Here is a 9,897-nt window from a genome sequence, read left to right on the forward strand (position 1 = left end):
ATCATCACTAAACTTGTAACGCCCTGTTCCTGGTACGTATTTATTTTGATTAAATGTTTTCTTTTTGGAAGAGCTACTCGGCGAGTCGTAGCCCTAACTCCCCGAGTAGATGTCGAGTTGGATGCGGGCTTTAAGTGATCTACTCGGCGAGTCCACGCCTGGACTCGACGAGTAGGCCAATCAAGAGGAGACCCTAATCCTTAGGGTTTGCACCCTATTTAAATGTCCTTATATCCCCATCTCAGCCTCCATAACCATCAGAGCATCCCTTATGGAAACCCTAGCCTCCATTGGTAAGTTTGAGTGATTGTTGCCTTGTGAAGGGGCTTTTGGTGCACTTTGGAGCAAGTGGAAGAAGGGAGAGGTTGAAGAGGTCAAGGAAGGGGACTTAGATCTAGAACACATTCATTTGTGGTCATCCATTCTGGTAATAAAGTTTCCATGTTGATTATTGATCTATTAGATCTTGTTTGTCCATAAATTGTTGCTTTTAAGCCCTAAAACCCCAAATCCTGGTAGAGAAACCTTATGGTTGCGTTATACTTCATATTTGAACTCTCATTACCTTCTATAAGTGTTAAGTTTCAGTCATATTGGTGATTAAGGTCCCTCTTGAGCTTAGAACCCCATTAAGAGCTTAGTTTCGACATTTGAAGCCCTAAAGCTATGCATGCACGTAAAGTTTGCAACTTTACGTGACAAGCATGCCCTAGAAGCCTAGATCTGTGGTTTGGAGCCGCTGCATGGCTCAAATCAGGTCTGTATGGACAAAGGACTGAATGAACTCGACGAGTAGAACGTTGGACTCGACGAGTCCTATGAAGATAGTCGTGGACTCGGCGAGTTGGATGAGCAACTCGGCGAGTCTAATGAAGATTGCCTTAGACACGTCGAGTTGTTCTTCAACTCGGCAAGTCGGATGAAGTTGGACTCAGTATGTATGTATCAAAGAAGAACACGTCGATTCTTCGCTAAGCTCGACGAGTAGAACGGGTATAAAACTAGAACAAATGGAAGGGACTCGGCGAGTTGGCGAGCCAACTCGGCAAGTCCGGTTAACCAGGATGATGACTTTGACCGGGAGAGGGGGGGTAAAATAGTCATTTTACTCTAAGATTAGTTATCAATATTTGACTTAGTGTTTATGGAAATTGTAGCCGGGGAGTTCCAGTTCAGCAGTCAGGCGCTCAGCAAGCAGACTTTTAGCAGCTACCTCGAGGTGAGGTACCTTCTAGTAGCAATGGGTCTAAGGCTACAATGCCGGCCCACTAGTAGGAATTATATGATTAGATGATTGTCTCTGTGATATTCATCTAGGGTTGCCACTACCTGTGTTATGTTTATGTGTTTGTATGATATGATGCTATATGCTAGTGATAGTAGGGGGAGATAGTCCCTAGGTTATTGATCGATAGGGCCGAAGGGGCAATCATGCCCAGCCATGATAAATAGATTATGTGATACGTGTTATGCGGTAGTGGTAGTGGGTGAAATAGTCCCCAGTATCCGGTCGAAAGGACCGAAGGGGAGGCCAACACCCAGATATGCTAGTCAGTATTTGGTCGAAAGGACCGAAGGGGAGGCCACCACCCAGATATGCTAGTCAGTATCCGGTTGAAAGGACCGAAGGGGAGACCAGCACCCAGATATGCTAGTCAGTATCCTGTCGAAAGGACCGAAGGGGAGACCAGCACCCAAATATGCTAGTCAGTATCCGATCGAAAGGACCAAAGGGGAGACCAGCACCCAGATATGCTAGTCAGTATCCGGTCGAGAGGACCAAAGGGGCATGTCGGGCAGCCAGATATGTTTGACGATATTTGTATGTTATGTGGTTATTTGGTATGCGGTACGATGGGGGAACTCACTAAGCTTCGTGCTTACGGTTTTTAGTTGCTGTTTCAGGTACCTCTTCAGCCAAAGGGAAGGAGTTGATGCGGTAGCGGCATATCACACACAAGCTCTTGTTTTTCCGCACTATGAGACGTTCTAGGAGTTGTACTCTGATATTATTATTATTTATCTTCTGGTTTACAAACGTGAGACTTGTTTTATTAAATGATATGGTCGAATGATATTTTGTTACAAACGTTTTGCAAATCAGTTAATTAAAAATGAAATTTTTGGTCCATAATTTTTGGGATGTTACAAGTTGGTATCAGAGCCCTGGGTTGAGGTATTTGGAAACACCTTCATGGGTGTCGGAACTCAAATCAAGGGATTAAAAGATTTTGAAAAAGAGAAAATGTTTTCTGAAAGGTTAAGTAAAGAGTTTTAAGAAAGAACAAAGTGTTTGATGTGCACGACCGGCCGAGCTCAAGTAAGTATTCCCCAACGTACCTATACAAGTTTACGTATATTTATTAGTTTCAGTAGAACAGCATGCTAGAATAAAAACTAAGGATCTAGGAGTGCTGCCTTATGCGTCTGCTTTATGTGCTTCAGTATATGAAAATTGCATGCTAGGATTGAGTAGACAGCAGTAGGATAGCTTGTTTAGGTTATGCATGATAACATGAGGTTAGCATTATATGCTAGTACAGTTTCCCCATTATTAGGATAGAATTGTTTGAGTAGTCTTGTATGTATGAAAGTTGCTTTCTTTGTGCTTTGTGGGACTCTAAGTGATGGGAGTTAGATATTAGGTGAATGCATCACAACACATGTAAACAGGGTTGAATAATCTTAGAGTGCTAGACTTGGCCCTATTGTGCAGCTCTTGTCTGAGTCTAACCGTTGTAGGGACGAGCCTTTTACTTGAAGGATTATCTGAGACTCACCGCATGTGATGGTATTCAGGTGATGGCTAATTGGCATCACAAGGAGGCTTTCAGCAGCTGAGGACTGCATCGGGTATAGTCAGAGAATTCCCTAGGGCAAGCCTAGGATGGGGTGGTAGAGATTATTAGCAGTAATAGTGACTTGGTGGAGTCAAGGCAGTACTTGAGGAAAGTACGGATAGATGTGGAAGGTAGTATGGGCCTGTACTACTGGGAGAAGAGGATCTGTACTCAAATCAAGGAAAGCTGAGATGAGATCAAGAAACTTGTGGTAGTAGTGATTCCTAGAGATATATCAGTGTTCCTAACGTTTATTATGTTCTCTTTCGGAATGGTGGTTTTACGCCCTAGACCAGTAGCTGGCAGTTCAGGGAGAGGGAGATAGATCTGGAGCACATCCGGAAGTGGAAAGCAGAGGAGGGTCATGTTATGGGGGCTTCCGGGAAGAAGCCCTAGGGACTAGATGCGCGGCCAAAAGGCCAACAGGGGCGGGGCCACTGCAGGAAATGCGGCAAGGCGCACGAAGGAGCGTGCAAGTTAGGATCATCAGGTTTCTATAAGTGCGGCAAGTAAGGGCACTTCAGCAGGGATTGTACCGCCCCTGTGCCTGTGATACAGACATTTGAGTTGCTATGTTTCAATTGCAACCAAAGGGGCCACAAGAGGGCCAGTTGCCCCCAGTTGACAGCAGCATCGGCGCCAGTAAAGGCGCCAGCTCCAGCGACCCTGCGGATCACTGATGGCCAGCAGGCAAGGAAGAGGCTCCAGTGTTGAGGAGTCAGGCGTTTCAACTGACTACCGAGGAGGCATGTGCCACACCCGATGTGGTGACTGGATCATTCCATGTGAATGGTATCCCAGTTCAGGTATTGTTTGACTCGGGTGCCACCCGATCGTTTGTTTCTCTTGGGCTTAGCAAGAAGTTTTCTGAGTCTTCGGGCATGTTGGATTGCCCTCTAGAGGTAGAGATTGCCGGTGATCGATCGGTACGAGCGTCAGCAGTGTTCAGGGATTGTGTTCTTAGGTTGTTGGAGGAGTGTTTTTTGGTGGACTTGGTTCCCATTCCGTTGCGTGGGAACAAGGTGATCATAGGCATGGATTGGTTGAGCCCTGATGGGGCAATGATAGATTGCGCACGGTAGCTGGTGCGGATCAGGACCCCAAGTGGGGGAGAGTTGGTGATCCACAGCAAGAGGCCATAGCGTGGACCCACAGTATGTTCAGTAGCGAGAGCTAGGCGATACCTTCAGCAAGGTTGCACGGGATATGTCGCGTATGTTATGGATACCCAGGAGGCGGGTAGGGTGACGGTGAGCGAGGTTCCAGTGGTACAAGACTACGTAGATGTGTTCCCAGAGGAGCTTCTTGGGATACCTCCAGAGCGTCAGGTAGAGTTTAGGATCGACCTAGTCCCTGGTGCGGCTCTGATAGCCAAGGCACCGTACCGGTTGGCTCCTCCCGAGATGCAGCAGTTGTCTACACAATTGTAGGAGCTGCTAGACAAGGGATTTATCAGGCCGAGCAGTTCACCCTGGGGAGCCCCGATTTTGTTTGTGAAAAAGAAGGACGGGTCACATTGGATGTGTATAGACTATCGGGAGCTGAACAAGGTAATCGTGAAGAACCGTTACCCACTCCTGAGGATTGATGATCTCTTTGACCAGTTACTGAGAGAATCTTGGTTCTCCAAGATCGATTTGTGTTCAGGTTACCATCAGATGAGGGTCAGAGAGGGGGATGTGTAGAAGACCGTGTTTCGGACACGTTATGGACATTATGAGTTCGTGGTGATGCTGTTTGGGCTTACCAATGCTCCTGCCGCATTCATGGACCTCATGAACCGCGTGTGCAGACCAATGTTGGATTGGTCTGTGATAGTTTTCATCGATGATATCTTGGTTTACTCCAAGACGCAGGAGGAGCACGACGAGCATTTAAGAGAGGTTTTGGAAACCCTAAGGAGGGAGATCTTGTATGCCAAGTTCTCCAAGTACGAGTTTTGGTTGCACGAGGTGCAATTCCTGGGGCACCTTGTCAACCAGAACAGTATACTGGTTGACCCAGCCCAAATAGAGGTCATGATGAAATGGGAGATTCCGAAGTCTCCATCTAAGATTCGGAGTTTCTTGGGTTTAGCGGGCTACTATCGGAGATTCATTCGGGACTTCTCCAAGATGGTCGTACTCCTGACACGGTTGACTAAGAAAGCTGTAGTCTTCCGATGGGGGCCTGAGCAGCAGGCAACATTCTAGGTTTTGAGACAGAGATTGTGCGAGGCACCAACCTTAGCTCTGCCAGAGGGTGTAGAGGATTTTTTTGTATATTGTGACGCATCCATTTCGGTGTTGGGCACGGTACTGATGTAGAGGGGGCACGTCATTGCCTCTACGGGGTTCGGTGTACCATTTAAACGAACCACAAAAGTTTGATGTACCTCATGGATCAGCTGAATTTGAACATGAGGCAGCGTCAGTGGCTTGATGTGGGAAAGGATTATGATTATGAAATCCTTTACCACCTGGGGAAGGCCAATGTGGTGGCCAATGCGCTTAGCAGCAAGGCGGGGATCAAGGATATTCGCATGCGGATGACAGTGGTGACTCTGCTTTTGGAGCGGATTCAGGAGGCCCAGCAGGAGGACCTGAAGGAGGAACATCGGAAGAGTGAGTGCATAGTGGGTCAGGTTTCCTCCTTCGACTATGATAGCAGGGGATTATTGGCATTGCACCGTAGGGTATGGGTGCCATACCTTGGAGGCGTGCGCCAGATTTTACCGGAGGAGGCACACAAATCCCGATTCTCCATTCATCCTGAGTCGACAAAGATGTATTGGGATCTTCGTTTGGACTATTTGTGGCCCTGCATGAAGCGGGATGTGCTTTGGTTCGTCGAGCGGGGCTTGACCTGCAGGAAGGTCAAGGCCGAGCATCAGAGACCGCACGCCAAGATGCACCTGTTGGAAATCTCATTTTGGAAGTGGGAGGATATTACGATGGATTTTATCACGAACCTTCCCAGGACCGTGCGAGGAGTGTATTCTATATGGTTCATCATGGATCGACTGACCAAGAGCACCCATTTTATCCCGATTTAGGAGAGCATCTCGGTCGAGAAGTTGGCCGACATCTATATCAGGGAGATAGTGGTGCGGCACAGGGTGCCAGTGTCATTGATATCAGAGAGACAGATGTACATTTTACTTCCAGGTTTTGGAAGAAGTTTCATGATGAATTGGGCCCTCGTCTGCATCTTATCACTGCCTTCCACCCACAGACGGATGGTCAGAGTGAGCGGACCATCCAGACTGTTGAGGATATATTGCGGGCATGTGTGCTAGATTTCGGTGGCAGGTGCGATACGTATCTTCCGTTAGTAGAATTTTCTTATAACAACAGTTACCATCCGAGTATTGACCGCCCTCCTTTGGAGATGCTCTACAGGAGAAAGTGAAGGACCCCAATTTGTAGGGGCGAGGTTGGTCAGCGTGTCATTGGGAGCACCGAAGTGGTGCTCAAGACGAAAGAGTTGATCTAGCAGGTTCGTAGTAGACTACATACTGCGCAAAGTCGGCAGAAGAGTTATGTACAATGACCTATGTACAATGATATTATGTCCATATATATACAATTGGTTCGGGGTTTGATTACTCGCGATGATCCTATGTACAATGATATTATGTCCATATATATACAATTAGAGATACATTCACTAATCATATGGGACATTACACTCCAATGAGGTTAAACACCTCAAAACGAGCGTTTGAAGTGACCCGTGTGACATCTTCGGACTTGTAATGGTACTAGGGACTTGGGACATGAGTTTACTCCCCAAGAGTAAACATTTTAAAGAGTTTACAACCATAAAACACACACATACATGAGTTTACGGTCGTAAACTCATGTGGGTGTGGTTTCGATGGTTTAAGGGCTCAAATGGACATAGGGGTTGCTAGAATGGATTATCTAAATTGCCTTGGAACACTTGGAATGAATTTAAATCATCAAAATGATTATTTTTATGGGAGTTTACGGCCTAATATAGGCTCCTGGCCGTAAACTCCTTAATCTTCATGAAATTGGTGTTAAATGTTGTTAAAACAAATCACATGTGATTAATAGGATTATTCCAAGGCCTAGCATGAGTTTTATGGGACATTTGATGGGTGTTATGGAGTTTACGGCCCATGAGACCCTCCTCATGGCCGTAAACTCTTATATAGGGTCATACAAAGTGTTTCAAGGTCTAAAACTTGCATATAAGGACTTCTAAAATTCATCTAAAGGCTTTAGGGGTGTTTATTTTGCATTCTAACACCAAAAATCTTGGAGTTTACGGCCCAAGAACAAGCCTTGGCTGTAAACTCTTATAAATCCCACAAATGATGTGTTTTAGGCCCTTAAAGTATTTTTGGTTGGTCCCTTGATTTATTCCAAGGCTTTTGGTGGTGTTGGATGGCTTTCTAACACCTTAGAATTGGATTTATGTCTAATTTTGGGGAGTTTATGGCCCAAGCACATACCTTGGCCGTAAACTCACATAAGTCTCCCAAAATTCATGTTTCAAGTGTCCAAATGCTTAAACCAAGGTCCTATAATTCATATCTAAGCCATAGAAGTGATTTGGAAGGGTTTTAGGGCATGAAAAACCCCTTTTACATGAGTTTACGGCCTAATCTTATTCTTTGGCCGTAAACTCCTTCAAATGGCTCAAAATCAAAGTTTCAAATGTTCTAAGTCCATATCTTGAAGTCCCATAGCCATATCTAAAGTCCAATTGAGTTTAGGAAGGAGTTTAAGGGCTTAAAACCCCATTTAATGGAGTTTACGGCCCAAGCTTGCTCCTTGGCTGTAAACTCAAGTTCTTGGTCCCAAAACTCAATTAATTCATCAATTTGAAGGCTAAAGGTGTTGAATAACATGTTAGGGAGATTACCTTAAAGATTTGAAGCCTTAAACTTGAGATTTGGATCTTAATTCTAGCTTGAGGAGAGAGGTTGTAAGAGTTTAGTGAGAAATTGGCCAAAGGATTCAAATGAAGTCTTAAACACGTTTATATAGTGTTTAAGTTTTGGACACGGTGGAATTCTACCCGATACCGGTGTTAGATGACGCTTTTGGTCGTACCCGATTGAGTTACCGTAACCCGATACGGTAATTTCTAGAAATATTCCGATCACTAAAGTTGGGTGCTAAAATGATTTATAAATGTATTAAGACACCCATTAAGTCATTTTAAATGTGTACTAAATAATGACTTAATTAAACGGAAGATCGGAAATCGAAATGGAAATGACGATTGGTTGCGCGAATTGTACTACGAAAAAGTTACAGTAAAATGATACGGAAATTTCAGGTTGTTACATTATCCCCCCGTTAAAGGGAATTTCGTCCCGAAATTCAAGTTTAGAACATAAGACGAGATACAAATCATGGATAAGAAAAGAGTTGTGGATACTTCTGTTTCATTGAATCTTCCCGTTCCCAAGTGAATTCCGGTCCCCGCTTGGCATTCCAGCGAACCTTCACTAACGGGATGCGACTTTGTTTTGTACGTTTGACTTCTCGATCCATGATTTCGATCGGTTCCTCTACAAATTTGAGGTTTTCATTGATCTCGGTCTCGTCTAAGGGAATTGTTAGGGTTTCATCGGATAGGCACTTTTTGAGATTTGAAACATGGAAGACAGGATGAATGTTACTGAGTTCGTGAGGTAAATGAAGTTTATAGGCAACTGGACCGATCCTGGAGAGGATCTCAAAGGGTCCAATGTACCTCGGATTAAGTTTCCCACGCTTACCAAAGCGTACAGTGCCTTTCCAGGGCGAGACTTTTAACAAGACACGGTCTCCAACCTGGAATTCTAGTGGTTTCCGACGATTATTAGCGTAACTCTTTTGACGATCACGTGAGGCTTTCAGTCGGTTACGGATTTGAATGATATTTTCGGTGGTTTCACGGATGATTTCAGGACCAGTGAGAGCACTATCGGGGACTCGACTCCCAGCTAATTGTGTATCCCCCACCTCGGCCCAGCACAGAGGGGATCTGCACTTACGACCGTATAGGGCTTCGAACGGAGCAGCCCTAATGCTGGTGTGTTAACTGTTGTTGTACGAGAACTCGATCAAGGATAGATGTGTATCCCACGACTTTCCAAAGTCAATGACACATGCCCGAAGCATGTCCTCCAGGGTTTGGATTGTTCTCTCACTCTGTCCATCGGTCTGGGGATGATACGCCGTGCTCATATCTATTTTGGTTCCAAGGGCTTTCTGAAGGGATTGCCAGAATCTGGAGGTAAACCTACTATCTCGATCAGAGATAATGGATACAGGTACACCGTGTAGACGTACTACCTCCTGGATGTAGATTCGCGCGAGTCTCTCCATCTTGTATGATTCTTTGATCGGGATGAAGTGAGCGGATTTTGTCAAACGATCGACAATTACCCAAATGGTATCGTACCCACTAGAACACTTGGGTAGTTTGGTGATGAAGTCCATGGTAATCATCTCCCATTTCCACTCGGGAATCTCGGGTTGTTGGAGTAGACCTGAAGGCTTCTGATGTTCGACTTTGACTTTGGCGCAAGTCAGACACTTGCCCACAAATGTAGCTATCTCAGCTTTCATGTTCGGCCACCAGTATTGTTGTTTGAGATCCAGGTACATCTTGTCCGAACCCGGGTGAACAGAGTATTTGGTTCTGTGTGCTTCCTTCATGACTATTTCCCTGAATCCACCGGATTTGGGAATCCAGATTCGATTCATGAAACAGTGAACTCCGTCACCTCTGATCTCAAGTTTCTTTTCCATCCCTCTCAAGGTTTCATCTGACACGTTCTCGGGTTTGAGGGCTGTATCCTGAGCTTCTCGGATTTGCATGGGTAAGTTGGAATGGATGGTCATTGTCTGGTTCTTCACTTTGTGGCCTGCACTATCCTTTCGGCTAAGGGCATCTGCTACCACATTGGCCTTGCCGGGGTGGTAACGGATTTCACACTCATAATCACTGAGTAATTCTACCCATCGTTGTTGCCTCATGTTTAAGTCTTTTTGATTAAAGATGTGTTGCAAACTCTTGTGATCAGTGAAGTTCGTGCATTTGGTTCCGT

Source organism: Lactuca saligna, chromosome 3, assembly GCF_052625555.1.
Source record: "Lactuca saligna cultivar CGN05327 chromosome 3, ASM5262555v1, whole genome shotgun sequence".
Lineage (NCBI taxonomy): Eukaryota > Viridiplantae > Streptophyta > Magnoliopsida > Asterales > Asteraceae > Lactuca > Lactuca saligna.